Here is a 16,132-nt window from a genome sequence, read left to right on the forward strand (position 1 = left end):
CCCAAATTCGAACTCCAAAACTAACATTGAAATTACACACTAACTTCACCAATTCAGAGACTCGCACACTACTACAGCATCGACCAATTCAGCAACTCGCATTAGAATCCCTTCCACTCAATGGTTATTGCGGGAAATGAGAGGGCTTTCTCAAAAAGTGGACGTATTTTGGAGGGATTTTGGTTTTGAGCGATAGGGTTTTTCAAAAAGTCACATATACCCTTCAAAACTCAATCACGTGGTCATCGCGTGATCGAAAGTGACAGAATCTATTACGAAAGGACGATTTTGGTACAATATAAAAAGTTTAAGGACGTTTGAATTGAAAATTTTAGTTGACGAACCAAAATGATAATCGAGCGATAGTTGGGGGATCATTTAGGTCATTAACCCATTTTATTTTTATAAATAATAGGGGTGTTTGTGAATTTTTTTTGGGTTTGGATTTTTAAAAATGGGCATACCAAACAGATTTTTGGGACAAATCCGTTTTTGAGTTTAAAAAATTTGATCCAAATAGGATAGGCCCTTACTGACTAAGCAAAGATAGATACTCAAAGCGACACGTGCACGTATACAAAAAGACTCCGAGCAGCGAAAGAGATAAATTCCCATCCGTCCTACAAGTGTTCTCCGGCGAAATTGAAATCGAAATCATCTTCTTCTTCCTCCTTGCGTCTGTTTATGCAACTCAACCTCTTCGTCTTCTTACCTTTCCTTGCATTCTCATCCTTCGCAGAAGAATCAAATCCCTCCCAACTCCAAAACATGGCCACTCTCGGCGGAGTCCACGAATCCCATGCCTCCCAGAACAGCCTCGAAACCGAACACCTCGCTTGCTTCGCTCCATCTGACGATCGAGGATCAAGTGGTTGCTGGAACTCTGCTCCATCTGACGATCGAGGCCATCGATGCCGGAAAGAAGAAGCTTTACGAAGCCAAAGTCTGCGTGAAGCCATGGATGGGCTTTAAGGAAGTGCAGGAGTTCAAGCACGCTGGTGAGTGCGAGAAATTGATTTGCTGATATTCTAAGATCAACCTAACATTCCAATTCTTAATTTCCTCATCCTTGAATTTAGCAGTATTTTGTGTTGGGCTGAGATATGCATGAACATAGAATGCACTCAAGTAGCTATTAGAACTGGCTTTTCAGAATCTGACGCGGAACAGAAGTATGAGAAAACACATGAAGGTAAACCTCTGTTTATCCTTTTAACTTCAAAGCTGGACTCTGTCTTAAAGACAGCCATGGATTGTGACCTTAAACCTGTTAAAGTTTGTCTAGAAATTCAATTTCCTCGTCCTGCATTGAAAGATTATAGTTTTAGGGACTAACTGTCCAGAATTGAATTCATTTCCAGAACAAATATTTGCCCTCAATTCTACATTCATTTTAAATCTATGTGATCCGAACTTGCTCATGTGAGTCTGCATGAAAGTATAAATCATTGTTACATCTTTGTAAACAAAAATATAAAAGATATGTTCAGTCAAATTTCATTCAGTACTAAGGAGTACCAGTATCTGTCAACAACATGTACCTCCAGATTGATGAAAACAATTGTTTAAATAAAAATCTCCTTAAGTATCATTCCAGATTTGGATGTTTTTCTCATCCTACTGTTTCATGGGAGCAATGTATATCTGGGAGGGAGGGATTTTGTAATTTGTGAATCCATGCTGAGGAATGTTCTTATTAAATTGATTCATTACAAATTGTCAGATCCTTGCTGAGGAATTAGTTTCTTCTTATCTGTTAGGTTGTGAATCATACTCCATTTTATGATTTCATTGGAAGTACTGCACTATTACTTTAATTCTTGTTTTTTTTTTTATAACATTAGTAGCCCTCCTCCTGTATTACAATTTGGTACAAACTGTGCCAAAGAACTGTATTTTCTAGCCACGAGATGGATTCGGGCCGCCCTACGAATTAACTGTTAATAACATAACTGAATGTTGGTTGTGGCTTAAATGGAAAACAAGAAGCATCTGCATGCTTAAATTGGATATGAAACAATATTTATCCAAGAAGAGAAGAAATTGTGATGTTATTTCAGTTATTTCTTTCTTCACTTTATTTATTTGTTTGTCCTTAGAGGTGTATTTCATTGACCAAAAAACTGCATGATTATTATTATTATTTTTCAATTTATGCCATATATATATATATATATATATATATCTTTGTAAGTCTAATGTTTAAATGTTACTATATTACAGATAAAGCTCCAGAGAGCAGCTGAGGATAATCCAAAACCAAACAACTGTGTTTTTCAGCATCCTTCTAGTTCACAGCTCCTTTTTGTACAAAGGGACAGCTGAAATAATGAGGAAGCAGGAAAGCCTGTGTTGTGGATAAAATGTTTTGTTTCTGTCATATGTTTTTGCATTCCGCCGCAGTCACTTACAGGATGACTTCTCCTGTCAACGTTTTCCCCAACCCGGGTTTGATGAGGGAATCCTTTTTCCGTTCATTAGCTATGACAGTAGAGGATGTTACAGAGAGAGTTTTATGGCTCGTGTTATTTCCTCTGTTTTTAAAAATAGCCCAGGTACGGTTCTAAAATAGTCTTTGAAGCACTGGGGCTATCATTGTAGCGGAGCCCTGTGGTTTTCCCCGTCTTGAATTTGTAACTTCATCTTTTCCTTTTGAAGCAAAAGGAAGCAAAAGGAAGTTCATCTTGTAATCTTAATTAGCTTAGAGCAGATATAAATTAGCTTAATCATCTCATTTCTAATTGTATGCATTCAGAAGATTAAGAATTAGCTTAAGATTACGAGATGAACTTCCTTTTGCTTCAAAAAGAAAGTTTTAGCTGCATTCTTGGGACAATCCACGAGGGAGAGCAGATATATGAGGTGATTAATGTCAGTGATACTGGAATACCACCTGGCACCTGCCAGGTATCAAGACATGTAGTATTATAACCTATTAAACTGAAAATGATCGGGCTTAGGAGCATCAACAATCATGCTTTTTATTTTATAGTTAAATTTAACTAAACATATTATAAAGTTATTTTAACCATACTCCTTGCTTTAAGGAGTTATAAATGATTTTAATATTTTTTATTTCAATTTTTGAATAAAGTGTAGACATAAAAGCAATAATAAAAAGTAGTTGGTATTAAATATAAACAAAAGGAAGAACTTGAAACCATGACCATATAAAAATTAGTTGGTATTAAATATAAACAAAAGGACAATCCACGAGGGAGAGCAGATATATGAGGAGATTAATGTACTAGAGAAATTATACAGTTGTATTGAAATATCACGTGTCACTTGTCAGGTATTAAGACACGTGGCATTATACCTATTAAACTGAAATCTAACGTTTGCTTCATAACAAAACGTTAACTGGGTCTAGTTTAGTGGAAAAATGTCTTGACTTCTAAACTAATAGTCTCAAGTTTCATACCCCGTACCTTGATAGTTTTGTGTTGTATTCAAACATTTCAGTCATTTTTGACGTATGAGTTCCCACTACAATGACCAGCCTAGTCAATCACTCCATTAACACAATGACCAACCTACTCAAATCACTTTTGATAAAGTTCATAAAAATAAAAGCTTTATTTACCAAAAATCTTCTAACAGATGGTAACTTTTCTTTTTATAATTCATGCTCCTCAATAATGGACGACAGCTTTATGAATTATGATGAGCCTGACCGTGTGGGTTCCCCCATGTTACAAAAGCATTTGTTTTTTTGTTCATTGAGGATAGGGGTGGGCATTATTACCGAAAACCCGACCGAACCGCCCAAACCGGACCGCCAAAGGTGGTTTGGTTCGGTTTTTACATGAAAACTTGAAGAATCGGTAAAAAAACCGGCCGAACCAGCCATGAACCGGGTTGGACCGGTTTTAATTGGCTACAACCCGCCGAAAACCAAACCGGACCGAGTATTTTAATTATATTATTAAAAAAAAAATACGCGTGTCAACGATGATTCGTCGAGATGAAGGCATTTCCTACGCTACGTTACACCGGATCGAACGGAAACCTAAAACTTTGCTTCGATTTTTTTCTCCATTTCGGCTCTTCTCCTCTCAGACTCACTCTCGCCGTTGCCTCTCTCAATCAATCTCGGCTCTGCCTCTCTCAATCACTCTATGCTCTGTCTCTTCTCTTCCTTCTCACCCGCTTTCTCTCTCTCTCTCTCTCTCTCTCGCCGATTTTTCTCACCCAATCTCTCACCACTCAGTCTCTCACCACTCTCTCTCTCTCACCCGCTTTGACTCTCGTCTCCCTCAACCAGTTCGCTATCTCTCTCTCTCTCTCTCACCACTCTCGCTCTCTGTCAGCGGCTCTATCTCCGTCTCTCTCGCTCTCTCTCAGTGGTATTAATGTGTAAACCCTAATTAAAATGTTAGGGATTTGACAATTTTTGTTAATTCTATTTATCTAATCTGACATTGTTGTGATTTTTGGTGGACAGAAATGATTTTGGAATCATAGGAAGGAAACGATTGGCTTGGTGGACAGAATTGATTTTGGGATCATAGGAAGGAAACGATTGGCTTGCTCTAGGTAATTTCTCTGATCTAACTCTGTTGTTGTTTGATTTAATTCTGGTGTTGTTGTGATTTCTAGTAATATCTAGGATCATAGAATTGATTTTGGGACATAAGTGATTTTTTGTTGCTATTTGATTTATTTGTTATTTTCTGTTTTTGTTCAATTTATTTTTGGTGTTGTTATGATTTCTAGTAATATCTAGGATCATAGAATTGATTTTGGGACAGAAGTGATTTTTTGTTGCTATTTGATTTATTTGTTATTTTCAGTTGTTGTTTTATTTGTTTTTTGTGATTTCATTTTGCATTTTGGAAAATTGCATCATTGAATAATAATGTGATATTTGTATTTTGGTTGCTGCTTTGGCAGATATGCAATATTGATTACATGCTTATTGTTTTTGGTTATTAAAGCACCAAATATTTGTATTTTGTAGGGTATTATTAATTTAATGGAAGCAGAATCTGAAACCCCTGTTTCAACTAACCCACCACCACCATTAGCCCTTCCACCATTAGCCCCTCCACAATTAGACCCTTCACAATCAGCCCCTCCAAAATCAGCCCTTCCAAAATCAGCCCCTAGCACTTTAGGAAAACGAAAGCCTTGTAAGAAAGCTTCGGGGGTTTGAGATCATTTCACAAAGATAAAGTGTGAGGATGAAACTAGTGAGGCTAGATGCATATGTAAGTATTGTAAAAAGGACTATGCATGTGATGGTAAAAGGAATGGTACATCCACTTTGTGGCACCATTTGAGAAGTCAATGTAAGAGTTCTCCATTGAGACATGAGAAAAGACAAAAAGTCCTTTCATTTGAGGGCCAAGCGAAAGGGGGTAACCTAGTAGCACATGCATTTAGTAAAGAGAGATGTAGAATTGCATGTGTTAAGATGATTATTCGGGATGAGCTTCCGTTTAGTCATGTGGAAGGTATTGGGTTTCGTGAATTTATGAAGGAGGCACAACCTAGATTTGATTTGCCATCTCGTACAACAATTGCTAGAGATGTGTGGGATCTCTATCAAGAGGAGAAAGCTAAAATCAAGAGTGTCTTAACACATAATGCACAAAGAGTCTCTCTTACCACCGACACTTGGACGTCCATTCAAAATATCAATTACATGGTTCTCACCGCCCACTTCATTGATGATGATTGGGTCTTGCATAAGAGAATCCTTAATTTTTGTGTCATTCCTAATCATAAGGGGGATACAATTGGTAGGCTTGTGGAGGCATGTTTGAATGGATGGGGAATAGACAAAGTCTTCACCATATCGGTTGATAATGCTTCATCTAATGATGGATGTATTAGCTACATGAAGAAGAGGTTAGAAAAGTGGAATTCACTCATAGGTGATGGTAGTTTGTTGCATGTGAGGTGTTGTGCACATATTACAAACTTGATTGTAACCGATGGAATAAAAGAAATTCATCAATCTATTGAGAGTATTCGCAATTGTGCTAAGTACATTAGGGGGTCATCCCAACGGTTAGAGAAGTTTAGGGCTTGTTTGGAGATGGAGAAGGTTGATACTAGAACCATGGTTCCTTTAGATGTGTGCACAAGATGGAATTCAACTTACATGATGTTGGAGAGTGCTTTGAAGCTCCAAAAAGGTTTTGAGAGGATGGAGGAGGATGACCCAAATTTTTTGGGGTACTTTGAGGAGTATGAAGTTCATGGTAAGGAAAAGAAGAAAAGAGTTGGGCCTCCAACTTCTTTGGATTGGGATAATACAAAGGTATTTGTCAAATTTTTGAAGAAGTTTTATGATGCTACTTTGAGGTTTAGTGCATCAAAAACCGTGTCTTCTAATGCCCCACTCCATGAGATATGTTCTTTTTTGGAGGAGATAGACACAATGATGAATGTTGATGATGTTGTTATGTGCAAAATAGCAACAATGATGAAGAAAAAGTTTGATAAATATTGGGGAAATGTGAATAACATCAACAAGTTATTCTTTGTGGCGGTTATTCTAGATCCTCGATACAAGATGGAGTATGTGGAATTTTGCTTGGGTGACTTGGTGTCCGATGAAAATGGGGTTAATGACATGTCATTGGAGATCAAGACACTTTTACACAACTTGTATGATTACTATAGAAAGCAAAATCCAACTGCTGCCCAAGTATTTCGTGGTAATGTAGAGAGTGAAGGATCATTGCATGTGAACAATGATGCTACTAAATCATCAAGGTTACAAAAGTTCTTGAAGTCAAGGAGAGATAAGGATGTTGTTGAGATAAGAAATGAGATTGATAAATACCTTTTGGAACCTCCCGTGAATCTTACCGATGATGAGTTCAAATTGCTTGATTGGTGGAAGGAGAATGCTACAAAATTTCCAATACTTTCCAATGTTGCAAAAGATGTATTTACTGTCCAAGCATCAACTGTGGCTTCGGAATGTTCTTTTAGCACGGGAAAGAGAGTTGTAGATCCCTTTAGGAGTTCATTAACTCCAAAAACCGTGGAGGCATTGATTTGTTGTAGTGATTGGTTAAGGGCGGAGGAGTTTAGCTACTACAAAGAACCCGCATTGGATGAGTTAGATTTCTACCAAGCTTTGGAAAAAATGGAAAAAGGTTTTCTTTCTTTTCTACATTAATCATAATTTGTAGTTTCTTTGTGTTATTAATTCATATGTTTACTAACTATTTTTTCTTTCTTTGTGCAGAGGTGCAAATTTGATTTGAATATGAAACAACTCATGGAATTGTATGTGTATATGTAATGGACATTTATTTGTTTTTATTTGGATTTTCGTTAGAACTTTGCAAATTGTGATTGAGATTACTCTCACAATTTGCTATGGACTGTATAATATTAATTTTTGTATTTGGACGTGTGGTGGATGATGATTTGCTATGGTTTTAAGGTTTTTTGAAGTATTTGAATGATGAAAATTTTAGATATGCAGAGTTGGAGATTCTGGAAAAACTGTACAGGAACTATCAAAACTGGAAAAACTGGAATTGTTGTACAGGAACTGTCAAAACTAGAAAAACTGGAATTGTTGAAAAATCTGACCAAAAAACTTAATGGGCTAGAAAACTGGAATATAAAAAATAAAAAAAAGCCCTAAAACTGTTGCTTTTGTTGGGCCTCGGCAAATACCCGAACCGAACCAACCCGGCCCGACACATTCGGGTTTCGACCAAACTCGAAAATGGGCCTAAAAAAGAGGTCCACGGTTTTGCATTTGGGCCTGCCGACAAGGCCCGGTTCGGCGTGCAGTTTGGGCCCATAATCGGTCCGACCCGACCCGTGTGCAGCCCTAATTGAGGATGTCTAACAAAAGTCCAAAAGTTTTAGGCAGTAATAATTTCACTCGACGACTCCCAACTCCAAGTAAATAAACATCAACCCAAATTTTTTTTTTTAGTCGAAATTTCAGGGATTAGAGGGAATGCCAAAAGAAAATCGAAGTCATTGATATGCTATAAATGAGGAAATATTAATTAAAAATAAGGGACTTAATGACATGCTTGAAAATTATCCAGTTGACTTATTTGAAGTCTAGTGGCAAATACTGTAAATATGTAGGAATATTATGATGTTTTATATCTTTAATTAGAATTTGAGTTTATATATAGATTTCAAAATTAATAAATTGATGTCAAAAATGGACTTTCAGGGTATATCAAAAATTAAGCCTAAAAGCTTTATTTACCAAAAATCTTAGGACACAATAATGGACGACGGCTTTATGATGAGTCTAACCGTGTGGGTTCCCCACGATACAAACGCACTTGTCTTTTTGCAATAATATATTCTCACGCGAAGACTCCAGAGTCAATGATACTGAGAGCAACATAAATCTCAACTTCTCACCAGCCTAATCCTTCGCTGCAAAACTTGCTTCAAATCTGAACTCAAGTCCAAATCCTTGCAAAGAATCGAAACATGGCTTTGGTTGGAGAGGCTATTCTCTCTGCCTCCGTGCAGGTGCTGTTTGACAAGATTGGTTCCAGCGAGTTCGTGGACTTGTTCCGGAGAAAGAAACTGGACGAGTCGCTTGTGAAGAAACTGGAGATAACGTTGTTGAGCCTTAATACGGTGCTTAATGACGCGGAGGAGAAGCAATTCCTGAACAGCTACGTGAAAGAGTGGCTTGATAAGCTTCAAGATGCTGTCTTTGATGCGGATGACCTTCTGGATGAGATCAATGCTGAAGTTCTGCGATGCAAGGTGGAAGCTGAATATCGAACCGTCAAAACTCAGGTGTGGAACTTCCTCTCTACTTCTCTTAATCCTTTTTATCAAGGCATGAATGGTAGGATTCAAGAGTTGTTTGATAGATTAGAACACCTCGCAAAACAAAAGGATGTGCTTGGCCTGAGAGAAGGTGTTGTTGGGGGGAAGGTTTCTCAAAGAACTCCAACAACTTCCTTGGTGGATGAATCTTGCGTGTACGGTAGGGATGGAGATAAAGAAAAGCTGATGAACCTCTTGTTATCTGATGAAGCAAGCAACAAGGACGTATCTGTCATCACCGTAGTGGGAATGGGCGGGGTTGGCAAGACAACCCTCGCTCAGCTCCTTTATAATGATGACAAAGTGAAAGAGCATTTTAATCTTAGAACTTGGGCTTATGTTTCGGAAGATTTCGATGTTACTAGGGTAACTAAAACCCTACTTGAGTCAGTCAGTTCAAAAGCTTACGATAATAAAGACCTGAGTTTTCTTCAAGTTGAGCTAGGACAACAAATAAAGGGCAAGAAATTTTTATTTGTGTTGGATGACCTTTGGAATGAGAACTATGGTGATTTGAGTGTCTTGCAACGTCCTTTTGCATCCGGGGCAAGTGGAAGTTGGGTCATCGTGACAACACGTAATGAAAGTGTTGCAGCCCGCATACGCACTGTTCCGATTCACTTTTTGAAACAGCTGTCCGATGAGGATTGCTGGTTGTTACTTTCAAAACATGCCTTTGAAAATGGAAACTCGAGTGCACGTCTGGACCTGGAAGAAGTTGGTAAGAAAATTGCTACTAAGTGCAATGGTTTACCTTTAGCTGCGGAAACACTTGGAGGCCTCTTGCGTTTCAACACAAATTATGAGGAATGGAATAGCATACTAAACAGCAATATTTGGGAGCTGCCTCCTGAAAAATGTAATACAATTCCAGCTCTAAGATTGAGTTACCATTATCTCCCAACTCATTTAAAACGATGTTTTGCTTATTGCTCAATTTTTCCGAAGGGCTATGAATTCCGAAAGGAAGATATTGTTCTACTTTGGGTGGCAGAAAGTTTAATTCCACAAGCTGAGAGTGAGAAAAGAATGGAAGGGCTCACTAAGAAATACTTTGATGACTTATTATCACGATCATTTTTTCAAAAATCAAGATATATGAAATCAAAGTTCACAATGCATGATCTCATCAATGACTTAGCTATGTCTGTGGCTAGGGAATCCTGTTTGAGATGGGAAGGAGGCGAATCACATGAAGTTTTGAAAAGAGTTCGGCATTTGTCGTATGCTAGAGGGCAATTTGATTGTGCTGCGAAATTTGAGCCATTATATGAGGTTAAGAATTTGCGAACCTTCCTACCTCTAAGATTACAATATCCGTGTTATGTAAGTAAAAGGGTTTTACACGAGTTATTGCCAAATTTAACATGTTTACGGGTGCTAACATTGTCAGAATATGATAATATTGTTGAGTTACCCAATTCTATTGGTAACCTCATTCATTTGCGTTACTTGAATCTCTCTAATACTGGAATCAAAAGGTTACCTTCTATAGTTTGCACTCTTTATAGTCTACAAACTTTACTATTGGCAAGTTGTTGGTCTCTTTTTGAATTGCCTGCAGACATGAGAAAATTGATTAATTTGAGGCATCTTGATTGTAGTGGAACTCAAATTGAAGAGATGCCGGTGCAAATGGGTAGACTAAAAAGTTTGAGAACATTGACTACTTTTGTTGTGGGGAAATCTACTGGGTCGACTATTGGCGAATTGGGGGAGTTGTCCCATCTTGGAGGAAAGCTTTCAATTTTGAAGCTTAATAATGTGGTTGATGGTAGGGATGCCTTGCAAGCTAATTTGAAGAACAAACAAGATCTCAAGGAGTTAGAGTTGGCATGGGGCTCCAAAGATGCCGATCATTCCGAAAAGGTGAAAGATGTAATTGACAAGCTCCAACCTTGCATGAATTTGGAGAAATTGACCGTCACACTTTATGGCGGGACCAGCTTCCCAAACTGGTTGGGAGACTCTGCCTTCAATAAAATAAAAGTTATGCGCCTTGTAGGCTGTCATTATTGCTTCGAGTTGCCACCGCTTGGACAGCTACCTGCTCTTAAGGAGCTCTTCATATGTGAGATGAAATTTCTTAGGACGTTAGGTCCTGAGTTGTATGGTCAGCCATTTCAGCCATTTCAATCGCTGGAGAGGCTGGAGTTTGAGGAGATGGCAGAGTGGGAGGAGTGGGTACCAAGTGGAAGTGGAGGTCCAGACTTTCCTCGTCTCCAGGAGCTGATTCTAAAAAAGTGTCCAAAGCTAAGAGGAAGCTTGCCTTGTGATCTGCCTTGCTTGAAGAACCTTATCGTGAAGGGGTGTGGGGTTTTACATGATCAAAGGGCCACTGCTACTACTAGTACTAGTACTAGTCTCAACTACAATTCTCTTGAAAGATTGAAAATAGAAGATGGATGCCAAACAGGTCTGTTATCATTACTAGAGACAAAGCTCCTATCCCGACTTTACATTCTAGATTTTAATGACATACAGTGCTTGCCCAACATCAATCGTCTTCAAAGATTGACTCTCTGGAATTGTCCAACGCTGACGTCGTTCCCTGAAGATGGCCTACCCACTTCGTTGACATCACTTGAAATATTCAATTGTAGGAGATTAGAATTCCTACCTCAAGAGATGTTGGCCAAATTAACATCACTCGACTATTTGGAGATACGTAATAGCTGTGATTCAATGAGGTCCTTCCCTTTGGGCATTTTTCCCAAATTGACGACACTTACTATTGTGAATTGTGAGAATCTGGAATTGCTTTGCTTGATTGAAGAAGAAGGAGCGGTCGAGAATCTCAGTCATCTCAATCATTTATGTATCTCAGGCTGTCCAAATCTGGTGTGTTTTCCCCAAGGGAGGATTGCCCACCCCAAAACTGACTTCGCTGCAAGTTAATAGATGCGACAAGTTGAAGTCATTACCTGAACGCATTCACACCCTCTCGGCCCTTCGATATTTGGAAATAAGGGATCTTCCAAATCTGGAGTCAATTGCAGAGGATGGGGGTTTGCCTTCCAACCTCCGATATTTTACAATTGAGAATTGTGAGAGACTGAGGGCTTCATCTTCATCAGTGGGAGACTACTGTAACTGGGGTCTGCAAGCACTTGTCTCCCTTGAAGAATTTAGAATTGGTGGCAGGGGAAGTGATGAAATCTTGGAGACGTTGCTCAAGCAACAGCTGCTCCCTACCACTCTTCACGCTCTCAGCATATATTCATTAACAACTCTGAAATCTTTGGATGGAAAGGGACTTGCACACCTTACTTTTCTTCGAAGTCTATCTATTACTGAGTGTAAAAGTTTGGAATTCCTGCCAGGAGAGGCCCTTCAACACCTCACTTCTCTTCAAAAACTCTATATTAATGACTGTCCGAGTCTCCAATTCCTGCCAGAAGAGGGTCTACCGCCATCTCTTTCTTTTCTGAGAATCAACAATTGTTCTGCCCTGGAGAAAAGGTATCAGAATAAGACGGGACAAGATCATTGGGCCAGCATATCTCACATTCCTTGCATCCGGATAAATGATGAAGTCATCATATGATGATACCACCTCTCTCTCTCTCACATAGAGACAAACAAACTCTGGTCAGGTATGTACTTCAAATAACCGCTTTAACTGCTTTTCTTCTAATTTAATACATAAACTGAAATTCACTATCCAAATAAACCGAAATACACATTTTAACAATTTTTATGTCAATTGCCCCAAATTTGCCATCAATTTTGCATCCAATTAACCTTTGCAGTTGCATCGAATGCTTCTTCCCAGATCATGCTCGCTCTCTACTGTTCAGCACATTTTTTTTTATTTAATTCATATTCATTTGTTCAGCCCACTCTGTTTAAATTTCGTTCATGTATTGTTAGGATGTTTAATCTCTGTTTTGAGATTGTGTTAACTTGTCCCCTGTTTTGTAATGTTTTTTTTTTCCTTCTAATGAAAGTACGTGTCAAATCGAAAGTCGCAATTAGATCTTTTTGTGGAAGATCTGGAGGTGTACTTTCTAGCACTTTAAAAAAAAAAAAAAATCTTACATACTGCCATGTACATACATACCAAATGGTTTTGTTCAACTGAAAAGATTGACATGGTAAATTTATTCAAGTAGTATAAAAACCTACATATGCCATCTTCCTTCATACAATTTTTGAAAAGTGTTCATTCATCCCATTCTTCTTCAAAAATTATACTAGTCGCATGGTTCAAAGGAGGCAACTTTCCTTTTCCCCATCTCCCTGGTCCAGCTGCTGCTTCATTATCTAGTACTAGTAGCTTGTTCTATATGATTGTGTAGATATGCATATAATATCTTATCTGCAAATGATATTTTTTTTCCATCCCACAAATCATTCCTTCAGCTACAAAGTTCTATTTGATGAGACTTGAAATGTTGGATGTGTACTTGCAGACTTGAGAAACTTTCCCATGTTTGGAGGTCAAAGCAACTTGTGTAGGCAACCATGCCCGAGGAGAGTTTACCATTGTATATGGATGTTTGTATTTCTACAAACAAATTGCGGCAAAGAAGGGGAAGGAAATGTTCTCAAGGTGGAGCTCTAGCAAGAGACCAGCATTTGGACAATGCGGTAAACAGATCTCAATCTAACATAACAAGCATCACTGCCCATTCATGATTAGGTAATCTTTCATCATAAAAGTCCTTTCCCAACGTAATAACTTATGAAAACGTCATTTATGAGTTTCCTTCCCCTTCTGATGTTAGCCAACTCACTCCAGCCTTCCTGAATAATACATACCACAAATTTGAGATACTGGGCAATAAACAAACAATTTGTCTGCACTCTCCCTGATTTATTTTGCTTCCCCGTTGTTGTAATAGATAACATCCATGCCTTCTCATCTGATTTACTCATTTGCCAGAGTGGGAGGAATGAAGACCAGAAGGCCGGTGTCCAGATTTTCCTCATCTCAAGGACCCGACTTTAGACAAGAGTCTGAAGCTAAGAGGAAGCTTGCCTTCTCATCTTACTTGCTTGAAAGACTTAGCTTGTCGTCCGGGTGTGGTGTGGGGTTCTACATGATGAAAGGGCCAGTACTACTTGTAACATGGAATTAGAAATATATGATGGATGCCCAGGTCTGTTCTCGTTACTAGAGACAAAGTTCCTGTTTGTGCTCCTATTTGATACGACGCCATTTCCAATTCAAAAACTTTTCAGGTATGTTAAGAAAGTATTGCACAACTAGATATTTATGATTCAAATTCAAAACAAAGCACAAATTGGATTCATATAAATGTACCTAATTGCCATGCCATTGTTTATAACATTTGATAATTGAATATGCATCTTTCAGTGTCGTCCCCTTTAAGTTTTTAGTGTATCAGTTAGTCTCTTTCATCTCTATTTTCTTGTACATACTTGTTGGTTGGAAATTAGTTTTCAGAAGCTACATGAGTTGGGGTTAACTAGAGAAATTAGTTTGTTCATATTCTATGATGAATCTAATGATCCAATTCTTAATGTCTTGAACTTAGGAGTATCTTGTTGAGCTGAGATATGCATGAAAATGGAAAGCAATCGAGTTGAAATCCTCACTGGCTTTTCAAAATCTGATGAGGAACAAAAGTATGAGAAAACACATGAAGGTAAAATTCTGTTGGTCCTTTTCTGTGCCTTTCACATCCGAAAGGTTTGCTTGCTGCAATTAATCGAACTACAGTTCCATTTCATTAGAATTTTTTTTTCTTTGTTGTATCTCTAGACTCTCTGCGTAAGATTCCCAATGGAAGCCCTCCTTCTTTCACTTGTTAATTCTTAGGGAATAACAATTTTACACTCTATTTAAATTTACAACGGAAGAAAACTAAAGCGCATTGCATGCTCTTTTATGGTAGAATGACCTTATCATCTTCCAACAAACTCGAGAAATGCATGCTTTGATGTGTTGAAGTTGAAGATTTCGAGAAAGAATGAAAGCTGTAGCAGAAAACATAGGGCTGAGATCTCTCCAAGGTATTGCTCCACTCTCTCACAATCTCTGTTCCTTGTATTACGAAGCTTACAGGATTACTCATTACTGACCATCATCACATGATCTTGCAGATGATTTTGGGGAGGTTTGCCAATTGACCTTAGTGAAATCGAAAAAGAAAAGTAAGTTTGCTTTTTTATATTTGAAAGTTGGCACCTTTGTTTATATTCTTTGCATTAGACCGTTGCTCGGAACCATCCATCTTATTCTTTTTGATAATTTACAAGGTCCCTTGACGGCAGTGGAAGGGGCACATGTTTTTTAGTAAACGGATACTTAACGACAGCAATAAACTTAACATCCTTATTATATGCTTTCTATTAGCTCTTTGATCAGAGCTATCTTGTCCTGCAGATAGTTCATTTGTGTTTGGAGGGGCAGCCTTCATCTGATCTGACCACATGGAAAAGCTCTCTGTGTTGATGAAGAATTCTTCATCTCAAACAAGATAAACTGATGTTAAACACTGGGGGCACGTCTTTGTTTGGTTTTCTTGCAAGAAAAACAACGTTAAACTGATGATAAACTGATGTTAAAGCTCGTATTGTTGAAGTTCAATTTCCTCTTGTCCCGCATTGAAAGATTATAGCTTTGTCTATGAATTCTTCAAGGACAGCCAGTTTGATACTGATTGTTGTTTCCAACAAAAGCTTTGTCTCTACATGTAACACCCCGACCCCGTTTATTTTCCTATTTAATTTAATTAAGGGAAAATATTAAATTACTCCTGGGTTAAGGGTGATTTTGGTCACTTTCTTATCCGGGAAGATTTTGGGACCGTGAGTGGTGTGGTTGCGTAGGTGGTACTGAGACGAAACCGTAGACAAAGCGGTAGGCTGAATCGGAGATTTAACGCTTTGGCGATCAAAACTTGTTCGGTGGCGAGCAGTAAATTTTCGAAGGTTTAGTAAAAATCAGATTTTTACTATTTTCACCTCACTCTCTCTCTCTCCTCCCTACACTCTCTCTCTCTCCGTTTCTCTCTCCGATTCTCTCTTTCTCTCTCTTGAATCTCACGATTAAACGGAAGAGCGCACTCCGCTCGACTCACCTTGAAGCTCCGATCATAACCCACCCCATTTCCGCGGAAAACCCGATTCCAAACGGGTTCGATTTTTTCACCCGATTTTCATCACAAGCGGCGATTCGCCGCTTTTCCGTCGAGTGTGGTATGTTTCAATCCTTTCGATGCTCTAGCTGATTTTGGGGTAGGTTTGGATCGAATTTGAAGTTTGGGTGAATTTGAAACCTAGGTTTTGGCCGGATTTCAATTTGAAATTCCGCCACTTGCCGTCCGATTTGGATGTTGCCGTAGTTGAAAAAGTTGCTCCTTTCTTCGAG

The 16,132-nt window shown here is 38.4% G+C and overlaps 1 pseudogene across 1 annotated transcript; it reads left to right on the plus strand.

Annotated features, from left to right (window-relative positions):
- Positions 1-8,335: 8,335 nt before the first annotated feature.
- On the plus strand, positions 8,336-15,440 carry LOC103343645 (putative disease resistance RPP13-like protein 1 pseudogene; annotated as a pseudogene). The gene is made up of 7 exons (XR_016127235.1): positions 8,336-12,386; positions 13,206-13,435; positions 13,679-13,977; positions 14,295-14,405; positions 14,655-14,772; positions 14,863-14,913; positions 15,146-15,440. The product of XR_016127235.1 is annotated as a putative disease resistance RPP13-like protein 1 pseudogene (transcript).
- Positions 15,441-16,132: the final 692 nt, after the last annotated feature.

This window comes from Prunus mume, linkage group LG5 (genome assembly GCF_029339155.1).
Source record: "Prunus mume cultivar Tortuosa linkage group LG5, ASM2933915v1, whole genome shotgun sequence".
Taxonomy (NCBI): Eukaryota; Viridiplantae; Streptophyta; class Magnoliopsida; order Rosales; family Rosaceae; genus Prunus; species Prunus mume.